This window comes from Tenrec ecaudatus, chromosome 8 (assembly GCF_050624435.1).
Source record: "Tenrec ecaudatus isolate mTenEca1 chromosome 8, mTenEca1.hap1, whole genome shotgun sequence".
Lineage (NCBI taxonomy): Eukaryota > Metazoa > Chordata > Mammalia > Afrosoricida > Tenrecidae > Tenrec > Tenrec ecaudatus.
This window is the reverse complement of record NC_134537.1, coordinates 163,980,669-164,003,906: the sequence shown is the minus strand read 5'-3', so window position 1 is coordinate 164,003,906 and position 23,238 is coordinate 163,980,669. Positions and strand designations below refer to the sequence as shown.

Here is a 23,238-nt window from a genome sequence, read left to right as displayed (position 1 = left end):
TAAGCCGCCAAGGCAAGGAGCCAATGTCAGGAGCTGTTTGGTTGGACATATGCAGCCTCAGAGCTCAGATCACAATGTGTTTAGCATTGTGGAGAGGGAAATGGTTATTGATACATCCCTAAGGAGAAAGGACTGGCTGTATAGACAGACATCATGGATACGGCATGACTCATGTAACACAGCCATTAGTTATCTAAGACAAAAACCAGATCTGACAAGACAGAGGAAAGAGATCAAACTATTAATAATAAAGAGAATCCCTGGCTCCGAGGGGCTTAGGGGAGAGGCAGAGAGAGTGCTCTCTTCTTCATCTGTACCTGGGTGTACGTTCCAGACTTCACTCAACCAACACAGGCCTGTGTTTTTTAGTAAGAAGGAAAAAGACATCTACAAGGAGGACTTGGGGTGCACAAAGGATAAAACAGAGTCGGGAGTTAATACTAACAGGCTCATTGCTACGCCTGACGATTCTCCATCCCAGGCCTCAGACTGCTGTCCCGTGTCCCTAGAACAAGCAAACGCATGGACAGAGACAGACTACCTTGGACAAGGAGCATCCATGCTTCTTTCTTAACCCTCATCTTTCTTGCGGTTTCTTCTTGCGCCTTCACCAGGAAGGTGGCATTTTAATGGACTCATTTATCCCCCTCCCCCATGTCTGGCATCGTAAAACAAATTTTGTTTGCCAAGTCTGGGCGCCAGAAACTCAAAACAAGAACGGTTCTTTTCAGTTGAATGTTGCCACCAACTTTGTAATTGTGCTTGAAAGGGAATGAAGGCATTTACACTGACCCCAAAAACACCAGGGTTAGTCACGTAAGGCATTTTCCCAGCCCTCAGGCAAGTGGATTTACTGAACTCCTTGGTGTTGCAGAGAGTGCTACAGAACTGTGCTGAACACGCGCCTTCAAAAGGTGGCCAAAAGGAGCTAAGAAGAAAGGGTAAGTGGTCATCGTCAGGGATGCTGCTTTTTGGGGTCCTGTTGGAGTCGGCGGGCAGGTGCTAGATCACGGTGTGGGCCGGATGGCGTGGACACGGGGTTGATCCGTTTTCTAAGAAAGATTGGTAGGATGTGAAGGCACCAGCTATGTTCAGTATAAGGAATATCGGGAAAACACGAGTCACCAGGACTCAAGGAACCAAAATTGCATCTGATGGCCTCAAGGGTCGAGTTTTTGAAGTGAGCCTTGCTGATGTACAAAGCGATGAAGTTGCCTTCAGAAAACTTAAGTTAATTACTGAGGATGTTCCGAGCAAAAACTGCCTGACCAACTTCCACGGCATGGACCTTACTCAGGACAAGATGCGCTCCATGGTCAAGAAATGGCAGACCACGACTGAAGCTCATGTTGGTGTCAAGACTACCAACGGGCATCTACTTCGTCTGTTCCGTGTTGGTTTTACTAAAAAAATGCAATAATGAGATTCGGAAGACCGCTTATGCTCAGCACCAGCAGGTCCGCCAAACCTGAAAGAAAATGACCCGCGAGGTGCAGACAAATGATTGCAAGAAGTGGTCAATAAATGGATCCCAGACAGCACTGGGAAAGGCACAGAAAAGGCTTCACAGTCTACTTATCCTCTCCATGATATGTTTGTCTGAAAAGTCAAGATGCTGAAAAAGCCCAAATTTGAATTGGGAAAACTGATGGCGCTTCATGGTGAAGGTGGCAGTTCTGGAAAAACTACTGGTGATGAGACAGGTGCAAGTGGAATGAGCTGATGGCTATGAGCCACCAGTTCAAGAATTTGTTTAAAATTCAGACTTAATGTTGACACGTAACAGGTCTTATTGTGGAAAAAAAACAAAACCAACTGTGCTGAATGTTAGACTTGATTACAGCCAGTGTAAGGCCCCGCCCTCAGCGTCCAGGAGTGCTCTTCCTGTCAGGACGAACCGGAAGGAGTTCATTAGAGAGCACACACCCAAAGCCTTGGATTTAAGGAAAGCTGCCTTACTAGGTTACTAAGGTGCCCTGGTGGAGGAGTGGTCACCCCATGGGGCTGCAATCTGCAAGGTCAACAGTTAGAAAGGGGAGGAAAGACAGGGCTTTCTACTCCTGTAACACAGTTACAGTGTTGGAAACACAAAGGGGCAGCTGCACTACAAAGGCATCTACTCGATGGCAGTAGGCTGGTTTTGTTTGGGTACTAGGTTACTCGGAGTTGTGGGTTGGTTATGCATTGAACTGCTAACCACAGGTCAGTGGTCTGAACCCACAAGCTGCTCTGTAGGACAAAGATGCGAGGACCAGTTCTGGAAAATCTCCACCCAGGAACCAGGCCGAGAATGTTTACTCTGTTCTATAGGGTTGCTATGAGGTGGAGCCGATTCAGTGGCCACGGGTGTTTGGGACCACGTGCACGGAGCCCTGGGCAAGGTTGTTTGTTCTTGTAAAGGTTTGTGGACATAGGTGTGCATCAGGAGTCAGAGAGAGGCCTGAAAAGTTGGTGCCAGGCAACCCTGAACTACGTGACTTCTCCAACACGTGGTCCAAAACTCCATGATAAGATTCCATTTTCTGAGGGTCCCCAGGGGGAAATGGAAGAAATCGGACAGTGATTTACTCCCTCCTGGGGCTCAGTAGATGACACAGCGCCTCCAGGGCAAAAATCTCCATCCACTATGGGAGTATGTCTGTAAGATCGAGACTCTGAACAAAAAACTCTATCGTTACAAGATACATGCAGCTAAAGGTGGTAAATGCACACCTATGTCCACCTTACAAAATAAAGGTGTTTTATACTAGCACATGAGAAAGAATATGTCAAAGAGCCTGACCACGACCCAATCAGCTCGACCGTCATCTACCTATAACTGCATGACAATAGAGAAGCAGTTGAGCCCTAGGAAGAGAATCAGGAGAGGGGGAACAAGCAACCCCAGGCTTCAGGCCATGATGGCACTCAGCCATCTAGTCCCCCTGACCCATGAAGACCGCGGCGGGTCCTTGTGAGGCTGAGTCTGCAGTCTGCTCAGCAGCACAGCATCAGCACGTTTCCACTCTCCACAGGCGGTGGCTGGGCCAGAGCTATCCGGGCAGAAATCCTATCTGGGCTTCCTACAGGGAAGGAGACATCCCAGCCTCCTTGCTTACCATCTTTGCAATCCAGGTTCACGTAAGACTTGCAAAACGCAAGATTATATGAGACCCCTGTTCCTTTTCTCTGGGGTCATTAGATGCTACTTCGTCTGGGAAGTCTTCTTTCACGTGGGTAACAAAGGGGAGCTATAAACCCATATATGGGTACATGTACCAGTATGGGGGCAAGTCTAAAGTACTGCTACAAAACAAGAGAAATCTTTCTTGAACGCAACGCTTACAATGTGAAGCTGTTACTTCTAGACATAGTCCACCGTCAAGGCCTTTATATTTCCGTGGGTGTTTTTCCATCTCTCTGACCCTTTCCCCAAGAATTCTGTACTCTTTGATTGACACCACATCAAACGGCATTTCTGGCATTTAGAGGAACTTGAATTGTGTCCGTTCACATGCCTAAAGGAGCAAGATTGGGCTTGATAATGAACAAGGTAAGTTTTCCCAACAAATTCTCGTAGGACAGCTCTTGGTGTGAGGTGGTTACATTGTCATGATGCTGGGAGAGGGGGGCGGGGGGGATCCTCGGCAAATTTTTAGGCCTTTTTCTTACTTGTCCAATTTTTCTAAAACTCCTCCCTAACATGTTCCTATGCCCTCCCTGTGCCATTCGAGAAGCACTAGCAAGAGTAGTCCTTTGAAAGGTCAAGAAGCAGTGGCCACAACCTCCTGAGCTGGCCTCTGCTTTAATGGAACTGGCTCAGCACGTTCTCTCTGGACATCACTGTTTAAATTGGATTTTTTTAAGGCACCATAACAAGACTAAGACAAGGGTATTACTACTAAGATACTAGCGAAACTGTGTGCAGTCACGACGGATAACTGAGACCTGATTGAACACGTGGTGTTTGGAATACACCTACACATGAATGAACAGGGAGCCTACCAGCAGTACTTTCTGATCCACCAGCCTGTCAAAAATTAGGGTTGCAGAATGCTCAGGTGTGCACTGCTATCCAAAGGTTGGCGGTTCAAACCGACCAGCTGTTCTGTATGTGAAAGAAGGGGTGGGCTGCACACCCTGGGGGGCACTTTTCCTCTGCTCAACAGGGTCCTTCCTGATGAGTCAGAATCTACTCGACAGGAAGGGTTTGATTTTGGTTTTATGATTATATATCAATACAGAACGATATCTAACAGCAGTACCTGGATTACAAACTCGGTATGGTTTCAGTGACTCAAAGTGTTTTAGTTAATTTTTCTATGCCTAGAAAACAGACACACTAGAACATCTTTTGCATAATAAGACACCCATCAGAAGATCTATAATAACAATGCTTGATGCACCTTGCAAAGCAAGGCCAGTGAGTTGAGTATGAACATTGTGGTGGCTGGTTTCTAGCTGTGGGCTATCTGTAACCAGGGACTACCTGTAAGTACACTAACTTCTTAGTGTCCCCTTATGTGGGCGCTCATATTACAGTGGGACTAGTGCTTTTGCCCTCTCTGTGTCCCACCCCTTCTATGGAACACCGACAGGGAACGAACCACTGTCCATCTTGTTCCAATCTATCTCAGCAACACCACGGAAAATGAAATCTCATAATGATTTTGTTCTGCAAAGTGGAGAGCTCGCTTAATTCATGGTTGCCCAGCACGGTATAAAGTACTGATTTTAAATCAAACAATCTTGAATTAATTCTGAAGTTTGAATCCGCTATTTTCTGACTGTTCAATCTTGAGCAGATGAGTTAGCCTCACAGCGTCTGTGTCCCCATCTTTAACACAGCAATGATCCGAGCTCCTGGGGTTCCAAGGAGGATTCAGTAGCCTCATTTGCATGGCCTGGTATTTGACATTCATAAATGTCAGTTACTATTAATAGATAACAGTACTATTACTAGTTACTATTAATTCATCAACAAATGATTCTTATACATGTACTATGCTAGACTTCTAAATTCACCTCTGAATGACACATTCTACTTTTAATTTATAAATAAGAATAATAAAAACCATTCTTAGTGGAAAAAAATTACAATTCTTCAAGCAATAGTTCCTGGAGGGCACAATATAACAACAGCATCTCTAGTTAAGTCATACTTATAAAATGTCAACTTTCTACGGACACAAAAGTAGGATAAGATCACTGACAAAACCAGGAGGTTTTTAAAAACAAAAACCCACTCAGTCAGCATTTTTTTTTTTTTTGGTGGAAACACAAGTCATTTGCTTTCTTGGTTCTATTCGTAAGGAACAGAAATGGAGTCATGAATGTACAGCACGTAGTTGATGTTTGTGCTATGAACGGAAGGCTGCACTGTTTACCCCTGAGACAAAGCAGAGCTCGAAGTGGCCAGTGGGAGCCTCAATGAGCAGCAAGACCTGCCCAAAGCATCTGCCACGAGCTGCAATTCTGAGACGCTTCAGGGCACAGTTGTGTGACACGATTCTGCACTCTCACAGAACGTCTGCAATAGGACCTGAGGAGCCTGGGTGGCCAAAAGAGCTGCAAACCGAAAGGTCGGTGGTTCAAAACAAACCCATGCAGATGTGCCACTGCAGAAAGGCCGGGCAGTTTGCCTCCCGTCTGTCGCTGTCGGAATCAGGGGCAAGAAGACCTTACTGAGAAGCCCTGGTCTGTAGCCCACGAGAGCCAGCTTGTTAGCAGTCAACAGCAGCAGCAACATAATATGAAGAAATTAAAAAAAAAAGAAGAAATCAACTAAATAACAACAAATTGGGGAAAACAGATGCAAACATAGCAAAAACATACAATCTTCTTCCTGAAGTTCTTATGGATAAAGAGATATTTGGCGTCATGGCGCTACAGAGGACAACACTGGAGACACGGTGGGAGAATTGTGCCCGATCTGACCCCATCACGCTGGGGCAAAGCGATGAAGTCCCCGGGGAATACTGAAAAGAGACTTTGGAGACAGAGTGTGGCACCCCATCAGACTCAACTGGAAACCACTCGTAAGGCCAAAAAGCAGAGCCTGAACTATTTATAGGCTTTTCCATTTTCTCAGTCGCTTTCTTTTTATTGTTATTTTTTTGGGGGGGAGGGTGTAGTTATTGGTTGGTTGGTTTTGCCTTCCTTTGTTATTGTTTGGCTTTGCCTAGTTTTTGTGCTTATTAATGTCTCTGCATGTCTATCTAGATAAGATAGGCAGGATAAACAATTCAGAGACCAAAAGAATGGGACCTATGGTTCCAGGGGGATACACGGGAGAAGGGGAGGTGGGAGAAAGGAAATGTAGGGGGGGACCAATGAAAAGAAGGGTGCAGGATGCCTGGTGGGTCTTAATAATGGGCACTGTAGCAGCGAGGAATTACTAAACCTGAATGAAGGCCACACATGATGGTGGGACAAGAAGAAAGTGAAAGGAAATAAAGGAAAGAACCAGGAAGCAAAGGACATTTATAGAGGTCTAAATACAGGCATGTACATATGTAAATATATTTATATATAATGAGGACAAGAGATCTCTCTATCTATCTACTATCTATCTATATATATACATACATACATACACACCTATATACGTTAAGAATTGAGGTTGCAGATGTACATTGGGCCTAGACTCAAGTACTCCCTTAACACAAGAACACTTTGTTCTAATAATCCGGCATTCTGTGATGCTCACCTTCCTGACATGATCGCTGAAGACAAAATGGGTGCATAAGCAAACATGGTGAAGAAAGCTGATGGTGCCCAGCTATCAAAAGATATAGTACCTGAGGCCTTAAGGACTTGAAGAGAAACAAGTGGCCATCTACCTAAGAAGCAACAAAGCCAACATGGAAGAAATACACCAGCCTGTGTGATCATGACGTGTCAGTCAATGAGATCAGGTATCAGGCATCTAATACCCACAACAATATCATACCCAATGTGAATTGCGGGGGGGTGGCGGGGGGCATGTGGAATGGAGACCCAAAGCCCATCTGTAGGCAACTGGACATCCCCTCACAGAAAGGTCACAAGGAGGAGATGAGCCAGATAGGGTACACTCCTGTAAGTTTATCCTGAGAAAATGATAAGAAAGACAGAGATTTCACTCTAGCATCCTATAAATAGAAACAAGCCCAAAACAAATGCCAACAACCAAGCGGAAAATGATGAAATAATATTAAAAATACCCAAATAACCCTAAAACCACTGTCAGTGAGGCCATTCTGCATCATGTCATAGCACCTCTAGATAGCAGTCAGCATTTACAAGGAGACTTCAAAAAGTTTGTGGGGAAAAAACGTAATTAAAGAATAATGGGTGTTAATCACAACGGTGGTTTTCCCAGGGCGAGGCTTACCCATTACACTCTGGATGTACTGACCCCTGTGATTTCCCCAAATGTGGGAAACTAGACTGCATAATTGATGGTAGTGGGGGACTGCATTTGCGCTCTCCCATGTTAAAAAGGCAGGGGGGGGGGGAGGATAATGGGTGTTTTTACAAAGAGGGCGCTGAAGGCAAGGACGGAAGTCCTGCTCCTTTCAAAGTTGAAGCCAAAATCAAAGCCAAAGTACGAAAGGCCAAGAAGACCAGGATGAAAAGAAGATCCACAAGCCACTCACCTTCCAGCGGCAGCCCGAAATTCCTTGGGAGAGTGCCCGGTAGAAACAAGAGTGACCACTACGCAATCATCACGCTCCGCTGACCACTGAGCCGGGCATGAAGCAGATGGAAGCTGACAGCACATCTGTGGGCACCACGGACGTCAAGGCCCACGAGCACCTCATCAAACAGGCTGTGCAGCAGCTCTCTGACCCTGCCTGCCGGATCAGGCACCAGCCCTGATGAGAGTATGAGGGCTGGTGCCTGATCCGGGTCCTCTAAATTGATCCCAGATGGCAACGGCGTTTTCCTGTACACTCCCTAAGCCTCCTCATATTCAACTGCTAAAAGTTGTGCTACGTGTTCTAACAGTCCTGATCTGTGTAACTTCCAGAACTCCAAGTGGTTATTTTAGCAGGGGTTACGACTGCAGGGAACTGAGTTCCAGCTCGACAGTGGAGGACTGTGTGACTTGGAACCAACGGTTTGCCGCCCTGTGCTCCAGTTTCCTCATCTGAAAAGTGGGGGTCACAGTGATGACGTCAATTACAGTGATAAGGGTAAGGAACAGCAGTTAGCGGGGTTATTGTGAAAAGCAAGTCAGGAAAAGGTTTACACGCAGAAAACGCAGATGGGCTCCATCTAGCAGAAACCTACAGCTCCTCCTTGGGAGACAGCCGGGGCCTTCTACTCACCTAACAGCTGCATTCTCGGGAATCACGGGGGCCCTGGGGTCAGCACTCATCGGTGGCAGGGAGTCTGGCTTGGTTATTATTATCAATGTCTTTATTATCATCCCTGCTGGCACAGTGGGCAGAGTGCTGAGCTGCGAAGTACTGGGTGGGTGGTTCAAACCCACCAGTCACTCCACAGGAGGAAGATAAGGGCAATCTGATTCCTTACACATTGACCACTTCAGAAACCCTGCTTCTGTTCTGCCCTAGATGGTCGCTGAGTCAGAATTGATTGGGCGACACTGGGTTGGGTTGCTCTTTAAATTTCTCACTGTGTAGTTACAAAGGAATCACAAATGTAGCCCATACAGTCTTGGGTTTCACAGCAAAACTTGCTTGCCAAACCCCTGTGGTTGTGCCTAGTCCTCACGTAGCAACAAGCTTACTTACTATCGGATGTTCTACATTTACTACACTCATAAAAAAATCAGACACATTCCTGGGCCATCACGGAAGAAGAGCTACCTTGGAGCACGTGGCAGAGGTAGCTGAGCCCATGCCAAGCTGAGGCCATGGAGGAAGCAAGTCAAGGCTGCAGGGCTGTGAGGCAGAGCCCCTGCGAGTTAGCAGCCACAGGGCCCACATGGCTGAGGACCAGAGAGAGAGACTTGGCTGCTGGCTGAGCACTACTGATTATAACCTTAATATTTTCTGATCCTGGCTTGTGGTAACTTGTTAACTTCCCCTAATAACCCCATAACTGTGAGTGCTATCTGTGATTTTTGTGTGTCCCTAGCAACAAATCTGTAAGCCCCGCAGAGGAGGAGGAGGAATGCCTGGACTCGGAATAGGGAGGGGGAGACATGTGACCTCTGCCTGTGGCAAAGGGCCTTGAGCTGGAAGGCAGTCGGACTGTCCACCTCCTGTGTAGCCGAGAGGTCAGATGTGGCCCCACACAATTTACTCGCTGCCTACAGAATACATAACTACAATTACTTATGGTTCACAGTCACCAATTAAGTAGAAAATATCAAACACTAGAACCAATTTAAAATGGGTCACCCTGGAAAATATATAAAAACAATGGGCCAAAAGGGCGATCAAAAGGTGTTACATTTTGTTGTTGGAACCCTGGTGGTGGTGTAGTGGTGACAGGCTGGGCTGCGATCCTCAGGGTTTGCACTTTGAAACCAGCAGCAGCTCCTCTGGAGAAAGACTGGACTTTCTACTCCCATAACCAGTTACAGATTCAGAAGCTCACCAGGGTCACTATCAGTCAGCACGGACTCTGGGGCAGTGAGCTTGGTTTTCTGGTTTGGTTGTTGTTGTTAGGTGACATTGAGTCTGTTCCGGCCCATGGTGACCCCAAGCACAGCAGAAAGAGACGCCGCCCTCACCATGGTTTCTAGGCCTGCACCCATGGGTGCGGCCATGGTGTCAACCCATCTCAGGGCCTTCCTCTCCTTTGCTGCCCCTCTACAAACGTAACATCCTTCTCCAGGAACTGGCCTCTCCCAGCAACATACCCAAAGTTTGGAAGTAAGACTTTGTCTAACTTTTATCTGACTAAACCTGCAATAATCCACTTTCTAATGTATTCTGTTCACAATTCAAGGCTTTTTTACATTCCTGATCTATGATCAGAGGGAATTCAACTGAGGTTTAATCCATATGTACTTCCCTTCACTTGTTCCTTCTTCTTTGAACTGAAACAATTGCAAACGGGTCGGCAGGAATATAAGATTGTATTTGTTGTTGTTGTTGTGAGTGTTGTGTTTCTGTATATGAGATCCAGGATAAATGAATCTATAGAAACAACTGAATTAATGGTTTCTTCGGGGTCTGCCAGGGGAGGCTGGGGAGAGATGGGGAGCTAATAACAATGAGTACAAGGAAGAAGAGAATGTTCTGAAATTGATTGTGGTGATGATTGTAAAACTCTTCTTGAGATGAATGAGCGACGGAATTGTATGAAATGTGGATAATGTGAAGTAAAACTGTTTACAAATTGTTTTTGAGGATACAGTAGAAATTTCATTTTGAAATCATTTGGAAAGTACTTCCTGTTATGAAATGTGCTTGATTTTGAAAACACAAAGCCAAGAAAATAGTGCAATGTTATCTGTAATCCCATCATCTAAATACAGCAACTGTGAACATCTTGTGAAATGAAACAATTAATAGCTAAAAAGTGCTAATCTGGCCTTTTGGTGCATTAATAACAGGATGAATGGCAGTAAAAAAATGCCAAGGTATAAGGATGATGACGATTCAAGTCATGTTCCAACTTGGCTAAGCACTGATTCTCCATGGTCTGGCAATTATAAAATGACAAGGTTTTAAAAATAGTTTTATTGGAATAGATGTCCCATATCATATAATTTTCCAGTCATGTCAAGAAGATATGTTACATCACCTCCATAATCAATTTCAGAACATTTTCTTCCCCTGCTCGTTGCTCGCCCCATCCTCCCCTGCCATGTCCCTGGGGAATTTATGAAGCCATTAATCTACTACCCTGGATTTCATATGCAGAAGACCATACAAAACCAAACAAACAAAATCAATAATGACTAGGCAAAACATAGAAAAGCCTCAAAGAGAAAACAGAAAATAAAAACGGAAGCAACTCTAAAATGAATCAAAAAGAGAGAACAAATGATAGGATAATAATTCATTTTAACCCAATGACATCTGCCGTCAATGACTCTCTGAAATGCTCTCTCTCTGAAAGGAAAGTTATTCAGATCCTGTGACTTTGGTCAGAGGGGATTCACTAGACACTTAAGCCATGTGGCCCCCCAAAATAAATTTTGGGTATCCACTGTCATCTAGCTCCAAAACTCACTGCCACAAAGTCAACGCTGCTGTGTAGCAACGCCACTACCCCACCCCACCCCCGCCTGCCCTTAACCCCATGTGTTTCTGAGGCTCTGTTTATGGGAGTAGAAAGCCGTCTTTCTCCCAAGGATCTGCTGTTGGTTTCGAACTGCCAACCCTGTGGACTCACTACACCGCCAGGGCTCCCCATAGCCTACTGCAAACCAGGTGTTCACAATTTAAGCTCTGCTACTATTCCCATCTTCAGATTTGGGGTTTATTATTCACACGCCTTGGATCACACAGCTGTGGTGCTTCTTCCACATGGACTTAATTTGAATTCTATAATGAAGAAATTTGGCAGTTGTATAGTAATACGGGCATCTACCATTTTCCACATAACTACCTGGTCTTGGAACATCCCCATGATAATGAGTGAGGAGTAGGTCTATTTATAGATGCACAAGAGCATGAGCCACAAAGGATCTTTGAAATAATGGGGCTAGAACTTCGTACTCCTAAGACTTGTAGCTCTTACAAAAGAGACCTTTCAAGACCTTTCAAATTCCCATGGAAAGTCCTCCTCGTTCTTTAAACTAGAGGCAAGCATGCGGAGAGCATCTGGCTGGCCTACCCTTTGCTGCTGTGTGTTGCAGAGTGGGCCTGCCTCTTAGGCGGGCCCCCAGGCTGGCATCTCAGGGGGCGGAGCCTGGAGGGTCATCAGGGCTTCTAGACAGTCTTTTAAAATGTACGCAACAAAACGATTTTATTTGTTTCATTTAAAAAATGATCTGGATCCCAACTATTGCTACGTCATAGAATGTGGTTGGTGCACTGGGTCATGAGTGGGGCGGGGAAACCAGCCACCAGCCTCTCATGGGAGAACCGCAGGGCTTTCTACTCCCTTAAGAGCTGCAGTCGTGGAGACGCCTCAGAGGCAGTCCTACCCTGCCCTACAGGGTCACTGTGGGTCAGAACGGACTCTGTGGCAGGGAGCTTCTAAGTTCCACACGAACAAGGCACTCACTATTCCCTGCACTGTTAAAGGCTATGCAGAGGGCACCAGATTTCCCTTAATAAATAAGGCAGTATGGACAAGTTTATGCTAAATTTACTTTAGTAAATGTACATACTTTATAAAGTTGCCAAGGGGAAACAAGGGTGATGAAACACGTGCTTTGACATTTGATGTGAGGACAACGAGGCCTCACTGGCTCCAAATCCCCCACACTTCTAAAATCACTGTCACCAAGTCAATCCGAGTATTAGGGACCCTGAAGACTGCGTAGAGCTGCTCCCCTTGGTTTCTCAGACTCTCACTCTACAAGAGCGGACAGCCTGGTCTTTCTCCAGTGGGACTTCAGTGCTCATCTTGTTACTTGCAGGAGAAAGACTGGGCTTTCTACTCGTGTAAAGAGTTAGTCTCAGAGACCCACAGGGGCAGCTCCACCCTGTCCTGTGAGTCACTGGGCGTCAGCATCGACTTGAGGGCAGTGAGACTGGTTTTGCTTTTTTGGTCAGATACAGTATCGAATGGTTGTAAACTTTCATTGCTGAAGCAAAATTTACTTTACAGTTATAAAATACTCTTCGATTAAGAAGGCTGTCTCTCTTGGTTGATACCAGTTGACTCTGACTCACAGAAGGCCCTGGTGTGGAGCTGAAGAGGTGCACTGTGGCACTTGGAGCAGACTGCAACACCCGCTGTCTCAGGCACCGCCGGCTGGGTCTGAGCTGCCAGTCTTCTGGCTAGTGCATATCTTACGCTAATGCACGGACGGCATCACATAGGTTACAATAATGGGCATAGCAGACCAGGGATGCAGAATGCCTGGGAAAGTGGATGATTGCAAATGTCGTTAAGGTTAAAATTTAACACCTTATCATTTGATATCCCCTTTGATCCATCTGAAATCTGTTCTACTTTTTAATATTTTCTGCTTTCTTTTCAATTGAAGTTTTTATCTGTTTTACTTTGTTGTTGTTTTAATGGTTTTCTGTATGTGAGACCCAAGACAGGTCAATGTACAACAGTAACTGGGTTAATGGTTCCTGGCGGCATGGCAGGGGAGGTTGGGGGAAACGGGGAGCTGATAACGGTGAGGATAAGAGTGAAGCAAATGTTCTAATCCGACTGTGTAGTTGCTTGTGTATAACACTTGTTGGTGCGAATGAACTACCGGAACAGTATGATATGTGAACCATATGCCAATCAAACTGTGAAACACAAACAAAACACTGGCAGAGTGTACACAGCGTGCTACATATCTTGAGTCTGCATTCTAGTTTGCGTTTAACGGTATCATTTAAAAACGACTACTCCTGTGCTTAGTAGCAAGAGTCCCTAGAGCAGACTGACAATCAGACTGAAGGGGCGGACAGAAGGAGTGCTAGCTAACCCTTCTGTGGTGGGGTTCTTCCTCAGAGAGACCATGAGAGGGGCGGCAATGCCCCACGCCTTTCTTCAACGAGGGCTCACCCTGTGAAGGCGCTGCCCTCCACACAGCTTCCTCTGAAGGTGGCCTTCCATCTCTCACCTGTGAAGCTTCTGATTTTTAACCCAGTCTAACAGAGCTCTAGCACATCTAATACATGTATCTGAAGTCTTCCAACAGAAGCTCTTTAAAAGCTGCGACCTTAATTGCAGATGAATCCCAGGACTGAGATAAGTGATGCTATTTTACCACTGCAGGTAGCTTGAGATGACACAGGTCACACCAATAGGGTCTCTACTTAGACTGAGAGGCCACCAGGTACTTATCTTCCAAGACAGTGGTTTGTTGAATTCACTGCTGAGTAGAAACATGATGTTTGTTTCCACAGACTAGTTTATTTGTGAAGACAATCACAAAAATTTTTTCTGTGAGTTACATTTTTAACTTTCTAAATTAAATTTAAATCAAATTAAATTTTAATTTTAAATTAAACTTTTAAAATTAAAGTTAAAATTTAGATTAAAATAACCTGTTCTAAATCAATATTTAATACTTTTATCTCAAAGTTGTATACTTAACTCCACCATAAACAATTTTTAAGAATGAAACAACTTCTAAGGCTCCATAGTGACATCTTATATTTGATAATATAAGCTAATTATCATCAGCGTTATTTACAGTATTGACATTCTTTACATATTTCCCCATCTCATCATTAACATTAAATTGTGTATGAGTTTTTTAAAAAATTTATGAATCATTTTATTGGGGGGCTCGTACACACCTTTTAATAATCCATCATTCATTGTATTACACACACTTGCCATCAACATTTTCCAAATCCATTTCTTTCTCCTTAAACCCTCGATATCAGCTCCTTTTTCCCCTCCCTTCCCTCACCGCATCCTCGTGAATCCTTGATCAGTTATATATCATTATTATTATTCCTTCCTGTTTTACACTGTCCATTGTCTCCCTTCACCCACATTTCTGTTATTGATCCCTCTGGGGGATAGGCTATATATCCAACCTTGTGATGGGTTCCCTCTTTCTCCCCTTTCCATCCTGATATCGCTACTCCCACTACTGTCCCTGAGGGTGTTATCTTTCCTGAATTCCATGTGTCGAGAGCTCTAATTTGTACCAATATTGTGTACTCCAGTCTAGCCAGATTTGTAATGTAGAACTGGGGGTGGGGTGGGGGGGAGGAAGCCTTCAGGAACTAGAGGAATTATATTTGCTTTGTTAGTGTGATACTGCACCCTGTTTTAATCGTCCTTTCCTTGTAGCCCTTCTGTGGGGGGGAAGTCCAATTGTCTACTGATGAGCTTTGGGTTTCCACTCCTATCCCCATCTTTTGCATCGATATAATTGTTTTATAGGATATTTGATAACTGATACCTGATCCCATCGACACTTCATGATCACACAGGTTGGTGTGCTCCTTCCATGTGGGCTTATTTGCTTCCCTGCTGGATGACCGCTTGTTTAACTTCAAGCCTGTAAGACCCCAGATGCTGTATCTTTTGATAGCCGGGCACCATCCATTTTCTTCACCACATTTATGCACCCATTTTGTCTTCAGTGATTGTGTCAGGAAGGTATCAAAGGGTGCCAGGTAATTAGAACAAAATGTTCTTGCATTGAGGGAGGTCTTGTGTGGAGGCTCAAAGTCTGTCTACTATCTTAATAAATACATGTACACTGGTGTCTATCCCTTTCATTATGAACTAATATATTTACATATATACATGCCTATAGTTATACCTCTACAAATAGCTTTTGCCTCCTACTTCTTTCCTCTATTTCCGTTCACCTTCCTCCTGTCCCACTATCATGCTCACCCTCCATTAGGCTCTGGGATACATTGCACTTGATCAAACCCCACCAAGCATTATACCCCCTCCTCGCCATCAATTTTAGCTGAGATTGTTGGCTCCCAGCTCCCCCTCCATGTCGACTTCTCTCCCATGCCCCCCAGGGCCCGTTGTTTTCTCCTCGGGATTATTATTTGGCCCTGCCTATCTTATATAGGCAGATATAGGTCGAAAGGAGAAACCAAAACAAAATAAAACCGATAGATAGCTCCAGGCCTGTCTGCTGACCCTTATGAGTATTTTCCAATTAGGCCTGATGAGGTGCCAGGCCCTGTCCCCCACCGAGTCACAAGGCTATTTTCAGAATTCCATGGGGACTTGATTACTTTGCTCCCCTGGCTGCCTGTTGCACTCCTTTCACGTTTCACCCCGCTGTGTGTGCGGGCAGACCCCAATAGCGCTATGGGTCAGGGAGGGAACGCTGTGTCTCCTGGGGGGCTGGCACTACAGTCCTCTCTGTGCATTGGCTGCTCCGAGCAGGGATGTCATCCCTCGGCTTGGTGGACTATGATGAGGTCCGCTCTCTTTCCGTCTTAGTTCACCCCCATGTGCTCGGGACAGACCCGCAACTCTCCCCGGGCTCTATCTTCAGTGCTGTCCTCTGTATTGCCTTCTTCTGGGGAGGGGTCAACATTGCTCGGCCTGGCCCAGCCCCATCCTCCTCTGTGAGTTCGCAGCTCTATGCCAGTGTGTTGCCCTCAAGGCTGGGCGCTCTGGGATGGGGTCTGGTCCCTTTCTAGGAGTCTGTTTATCCAGTTCTATTGAGGTTATCTTCAACTTCACTAAAGCATATGCTGCTATAAATGGCTTTGGAGAAGCTGATTCTGTTCGGATTTTAATCTTAATTTGTTGGAAGCATACTCTTGTTTGCAGGTTAAGTGACACAACTGAGTTTTGTATCTTTTGTATCTCTTGTCACAAAGGGCCTTCTGTTCTGGAGACATGGTAAAACCCAGCAATGTGAGACTGTACTTACTCCCCCTGCTTGCTATCCTGTGTTCAAGCAGAAATTTATAATGTGCCCAAGCAGAACTGCTACAGTAACGAGTCAAAATCAAAGACTGCTGAGTTGCAAGATAATTACTAAGGGTTCCAGAGAATTCAGAAGGTGAAAATCAGTCCTGAATGGTTTGCTTCAGTGTTTCAGGGGAAAAAATATTAGAGATTAGCTTTAAAGAATGGAAAATACGTTCTCAAATGGACAAGAGAAAAAGGAGAGAAATAAAAGTCTGGTGATAAGGAAAAGCATGAGCAATATCATCGACTCATCAAAGCTCTAGAGCAAAGTAGCAAGAATTCCATGTGAGTCAAGGTACCCGGGGGGCACAGCAGTTATATGTTGGGCTGCCAACTGCAAGGTCCGCAGTTCAAAACCACCAGCTGCTCCTCTGGAGAAAGACAGGGCTTTCCGCTCCCGTTGAAGACTTAAGTCTCGAACCCACAGGCACAATTGTGCCCTGTCCTCTAGGGTCGCTGGGAGTCAGAATGGACTCGATGACAGTGGGTTTGGATTTTTGAGTTTATGTGTCGGCATGTTTGAGGAAGAATGTTTTTTAAACAAAAGCTCACGTTATAGTTACACTAAATACCACATGTCAGCAGGAGGTTACAGAATAGTATCCTCTCAGGACGGGGTGCACACCGAGAGCTCCATAAGAGATCAAGAAAACCCCACTCGCTGCCATTGAGTTGATGACTCATTCCAAGTATAAGCTATTAAATATGGCCACAGAAAATTAAGGAGCTTAGTTCTCGAACATTATTCAAATCAAACCAAAGTCAGATTTCAAACCAAAGTCATGGTCATCTAGTCAATTCTAACTCATGTGCTGAAAATCAGAGGCTACTTTTAGGACTAACGTGCACCTGACCAAGGACTGGTGTTTTCAATCGCCGCCTATCTATGTGGGAGTTGGACGTGGAATAAGGAGGACCAGAGACGAATAGATGTCTGACGTGCGGTGCTGGCGGAGAAGACTGAGAGTGCCATGAGTGCCAGAGACAAACATCGGTCTCGGACGAAGCAGTCAGAGTGCTCCTTAGAGGCAGGGATGGTGAGCCTTTGTGTTACACACTTTGGACATGCTGTCAGGAGGGACCAGTCCCTGGAGAAGGACATCGTACTTGGAAAAGTGGAGGGGCAACGGGCAAGCGGAAGGCCCTGGACACGATGGACTGACCCAGGGGCTGCATCGTGGGGCTCCAGCATTGGAACAACTGTGAGGACCCGGCAGTGCTTGGTTCTGGTAGAACAGTGGGTTGGTGAGAGTTGGGATGGGAAGCGATGATTCCAACAATCAGAGGGGAACACTGGGAGGACAAAGGCGCTAGAGCTGGCAATCTCCTAGCGTTCTGTTCTAATTCCATGGGAACTTTCAAGTCAGGGCTGTGTGCTGCAAATGAAGCCCTTCTGGCCTTTCATTTTTGTTTAATGAGCAACCCCCAAACAATGCACCATTGTGAAGGCTCATGTTCTGTTCCCACAGCCCCACTTTTACTTGCCCGCCCACTTCTCCGTCCTGCATTGTCCTCCCTTAGCTCTGTCCCCACAGCAGCTGGGCAGCGAGTGGGGTAGGTGGGTAAGGTGAGGGAGCTCTGTTCCCAGAATCCCACCGCCATTCAGTGGTGCTTTCAGTGTCCTGCTTCTTCCTCTGGGGACTTGCTGTGTCAACAGCTGACTGTGCAAAGGATATTTGCTTGCTTCCCCTCTCCTCTCCACTCACTCACCAGAAGTCCACCACAATTACAGAACGAGGGCTGTGCGAGCTACATCTGTGACTATCTGTGATCGTCTTTGCAACAATGCGAACCAAAAAATAATAACGTATCTATGTCCATGATCTGTGCATTTCCCTTCATGTTTTAATCTTTTTAAAAAGTACACAAGTGTTACACTCAGCTGATGGTGTGCATGCTGAAGTGTTTTAACAACAATGACGACAACCAGCCTCTTGGAGATGCTACAGACACAGGAGTGTCCCACAGGGGCCCCTGCACACTGCCACACTGGTCTGCAGAGGGGCTGGTGGGTTTCTGCCCTGGCGGGTCGGCAGTCAAGTGCTCAACCCCTGCACTCCCAGGGCTCCTGCTGCTAGCATATTAGGGTGAAACACCTGCATCTCCAACTCAGTTTGAAGTGCACTAAAAACAGATTGGATGGGTGTGCTGCAGGCCAATACTCAATAAAACAAAGCAAACAACAAACACTCCACCAGGGAGCCCATCGTGACTCAGGGCAGTACTGCCCCTGGGGAGGAACCCAGGGAGCGGAAAGACTCACCCTTCAACCTTGGACAGAACGGCTAGTGGTGTGAGTGGCTGATCTTGTGATTAGCAGCCCCGGGCTAAACCCCAAATGCCTCAAAGGCTCCGGATAATTAAGCAAATGTAACAAACAAGGCTCCGATGACAGGGTTTTGAAAGTTCCTGGTGGGTATTCAATATATACGGCTTTTAACTTTTCTCTAAGTTTGAAAACCTTTCAGAAGAGAATGTTGGGGACACTTTAATGTGAAAGTTGTAACAAGCAGACTAACGGGCCCAACACTTGGCAACTCAAGAAAACCACGTGTGCCATTTCCATACTTGCTTTGCTCTCTGTGACCTGTCTTCGGCGTGTAGACATACTTTTTTGCCTTGGTGAATGAGCATTATTAAAAACTGTGCCAGACAGAGTAGACCATATGGCTGATCCCACTATGAGACACGGTGTCCCTCACTGGCCCATGGCCCTAAGGGGGACAACACTAGAGACTCAGTGTCGGGAATGGCCCGGACAGACCCTGTGACAATGAGGCAAAACACTAAAGGCATAGGGCAGAGCCACAGGGAGAGCAGAGCAGGGAGCTCCCGAGGGAGTACAAAGGATAGACTGGGGCCAGAGCATGGCACCCTTTTGACTTGACTGGAGGGCATGCCTAGAGGTAAAAAAAATCAGACCTTGATCTACTTACAGGTTTTTCTTTCCTTAAAAATTAAAAAAAATTTTTTTCATTAACTTATTCTTCTCTGGGTTATTGGTTTTCTTTTTTTGTCATCGTTGTGTTCTCTTTTCTCACTTTGTTTTGCTAGCCTTTTTTTGGTGCATATTATTATCTCTGCAGATCTATCTAGATAAGATTGGCTGGATAAACAGTCTGGAGGGAGAAAACAATAGGACTGATGGTTCTAGGGGGTCATGGGAGTGGGGGCGGGGGTAAGGAGGTAGAGCTGACTAACCCAAGGACAAGGGAGCAACAAGTGATCCAAACTTAGTGGCAAGGAGGTTGTGAGAGGCATGGTTAGGGCAATGTGACCGAGAGAAATAACTGAAACCCAAATGAAGGCTAAGCATGACAGTGGGACAGAGGAAAGTAAAAGGAAATAGAGGAAAGAACTAGGAGACAAAGGGTATTATAGAGGTCTAAATGCAGGCATGTATACAAGTAAACATATTCATATAGGATGGTGGGGAAATAGATCTACGTGCATATATTTATAGGTGTAGTATTAAGGCAGCAGATGGACACTGGACCTCCACTCAAGTACTCCCTCAACGCAACAATACTTTGTTCTATCAAACTGACATTCCATGATGAACACCTTTCCTAAACGATCACTGAAGACAAATGTGTGCATAAGCAAATGTGGTGAAGAAAGCGGATGGTGCCCGGCTATCAAAACTTACAGCATCTGGGGTCTTAAAGGCTCGAAGGTAAACAAGTAGCCATCTAGCTCAGAAGCAACAAAGCCCACATAGAAAAAACACACCAACGTGTGTGACCACGAGGTGTCAAAGGGATCAGGTATCAAGCATCAAAGAACAAAAAAACATTAATTATAAATGAGAGTGAATGCAGAGTGTAGACCCAAAGCCCATCTGTAGGCAACTGGACACCCCTTACTGAAGGGTTGCGGGGAGGAGATGAGCCAGTCAGGGTACAGGGTAGCAAGGATGAAACATACAACTTTCCTCTACTTTTTAATGCTTCCTCCCTCCACTATCATGCTCCCAATTCTACCTTACAAATCTGGCTAGAACAGAGGATGTACACTGGTACAGATAGGAACTGGAAACACAGGGAATCCAGGACAGATGACCCCTTCAGGTGAGAGTGGTGATACCTGGAGGGTGGAGGGAAGGTGGGGTAGAAAGGGGGAACCCATTACAAGGATCTATATATAACTTCCTCCCTGGGGGATGGGCAGCAGAAAAGTGGGTGAAGGGAGACATCAGACAGTTTAAGAAATGACAAAATAGAGGCGGCGGAACTACGCGGGCCAGAGGGAAGCTGAGCCGCCGCGCACCGGCCTAGCTATGTTGGAAACGGGTGAGGAGCAGCCAATGGAGACGACCGGCGCCACGGAAAACGGGCACGAGGCCGCCCCCGAGGGCGAGTCGCTGGCCGGGTCCGGCACCGCGACCGCGACCACGACGACGACCGTAGCCACCACGGCGACCGCCGCCACCCCGGCGCCGAGGGAGACCAGATCAACGCCAGCAAGAACGAGGAGGACGCGGGGAAAATGTTTGTTGGTGGCTTGAGCTGGGATACCAGCAAAAAGGATCTGAAAGACTATTTTACCAAATTTGGAGAGGTCGTTGACTGTTCAATAAAAATGGATCCTAACACTGGACGGTCAAGAGGATTTGGGTTCATCCTCTTCAAAGATGCAACCAGCGTGGAGAAGGTACTAGACCAGAAGGAGCACCGGCTGGATGGTCGGGTTATTGACCCTAAAAAGGCCATGGCCGTGAAGAAGGATCCGGTGAAGAAAATCTTCGTTGGGGGTCTGAATCCTGAGGCCACTGAGGAGAAGATTAGGGAGTACTTTGGTGAATTTGGAGAGATTGAGGCCATTGAGCTTCCCATGGATCCAAAGTCTAACAAAAGACGAGGCTTTGTTTTTATCACCTATAAAGAAGAGGAACCTGTGAAGAAGGTTCTGGAGAAAAAGTTTCACACCGTCAGTGGAAGCAAGTGTGAAATCAAGGAGGCCCAGCCCAAAGAGGTCTACCAGCAGCAGCAGTACGGCTCTGGGGGCCGTGGAAACCGCAACCGAGGGAACCGAGGCAGTGGTGGTGGTGGTGGAAGTGGAGGTCAGAGTCAGAGTTGGAATCAGGGCTACGGCAACTACTGGAACCAGGGCTACGGCTACCAGCAGGGCTACGGGCCCGGCTATGGCGGCTACGACTACTCGCCCTATGGCTATTACGGCTACGGCTACGACTACAAGATAGAAGGAGAGAGAAGCAAGCAGAGGAGGAAAGACCTACGACCGCCAAGAAAGAGGAGCTGAGAGTAGAGCTCATCCTTTGGACCTAAGATCCTACACTGAGACCCACAGGAAGATTGATGCCAAGACACACGGAGATCTCCAGGGAATGCCAGGCCCACAGATGTTGAAGGGAGACCAGACCTTTTCTCTGACAGAGCTGCCACCCTGAATTTGAACTTCAAGCCTCCTCAAAAAAATAATTAAAGTTTTATTGTTGAAACAAAAAAAAAAGACATAATAATAATAATTTATAAATTATGAAGGGTTCATGAGGGAGGGGGGAGTAGGGAGGGAGGAGCGAAAATAGGGAGTTGATATTAGGGGTTCAAGTGGAAGGCAAATGTTTTGAGAATGATGATGGCAACAAATGTACAGGGGTACTTAACACAAGGGATGTATGTATGGATTGTGATAAGAATTGTACGAGACCCCCAATAAAATGATTTTTAACAAAACCTGTGCCTGTGTCTTGTCTTAACCTTCACTGCTTTCTTAAACAGCGTACAATTACGCAAGTTTTACACCTGTATAAGTGAGCACCTCATAGATGTTCCAGATAGCTTTCCTATCTATGTTTCTCAAAAACTCTTCCTTTTTCACAATAGTGAAATGGTGCAATAGTACTTTAAATTCTATACCACTGTCTAGATTGATACTTATTATTAGAATTACCAAATTTCCCATGGAAATTATGTAAATTATCCCTCATCAAGTTGATAATGTTGCCTCTAAAGTGGACTAAGAATATACATACATTTTAGATATACAAATGGATTTTGAGCTCTCACTTAATGTTAAGCCCTAATCTATGAAAAATTAGTTCTTATGATGTGGTCTTGCTCAACACTAGCCCTCATGAAATGACTGCTGAAGATATGGATAAGTGAGGTCAAGAATTTAGATGGTGCCTGGTTATCAGAAAGAATAGCAACTGGGGTCTTAAAAGTTTATCTTAAAACAAGCATGGAAGGACCACACTAGTCCATGTGATCCAAGGATTGGAAATAAAATCGAAGACCAGAGGTGGGAATTCTGAGCACCTGGTCTACAGAAGGCTACCAATGACAGTGAAAGCCCCAAATCCATTTGCAGAGTCCCCATATGGATTAAGCCACTACTGAATCCCCTTGGACCATTGAGCAGGGATGTCAACAGTCTTACTCTCCGACAAAGGGCATTGCAGCATTGATGACTGAAGAGACAGCAAGGTTAAAATTTAACATATCATCATTTGTCTTCCATTTTTTGACCCATCTTAACTTGTTCTAGTTTGGTGTAGTGGTTACACACTGGTTGGCAGTTCAAAACCACCAGCAGCAGCAACTCAGGAGAAAGACTGGGCTTTCTACTACCATAAACAGTTACAGTATCAGAAACCCACAGGTGGTCGCTATGAGTCAGCATTGACTTGATGGCAGTGGGTTTTGGTTTAATTTTAGTTTCTAGTCTGCTTTTGCTTGGACTAAGGTTTTCTGTGTCTTCTTGTGTTGCCATTGATGGTTTTCTTTTTGTATGATTTCCTCTATATGAAATACAGCACAGTTAAATCTATGGCGACAGTAACTAGATTAATAG

General features: G+C 45.6%; 1 protein-coding gene, 1 non-coding gene and 1 pseudogene across 2 annotated transcripts in view; 2 read left to right on the top strand and 1 right to left on the bottom strand.

The window, feature by feature from the left end:
- The window catches only part of MBOAT2 (membrane bound glycerophospholipid O-acyltransferase 2), a 174,395-nt gene that overhangs the window by 39,275 nt on the left and 111,882 nt on the right, over nucleotides 1-23,238 (bottom strand). The gene's annotated exons all lie outside the window — the stretch shown is intronic.
- Nucleotides 7,297-7,456, top strand: LOC142455630 (U1 spliceosomal RNA). Its single transcript, XR_012785807.1, has one exon. It is a non-coding gene; the product is annotated as a U1 spliceosomal RNA (small nuclear RNA).
- Nucleotides 20,675-21,894, top strand: LOC142454561 (heterogeneous nuclear ribonucleoprotein A/B pseudogene; annotated as a pseudogene).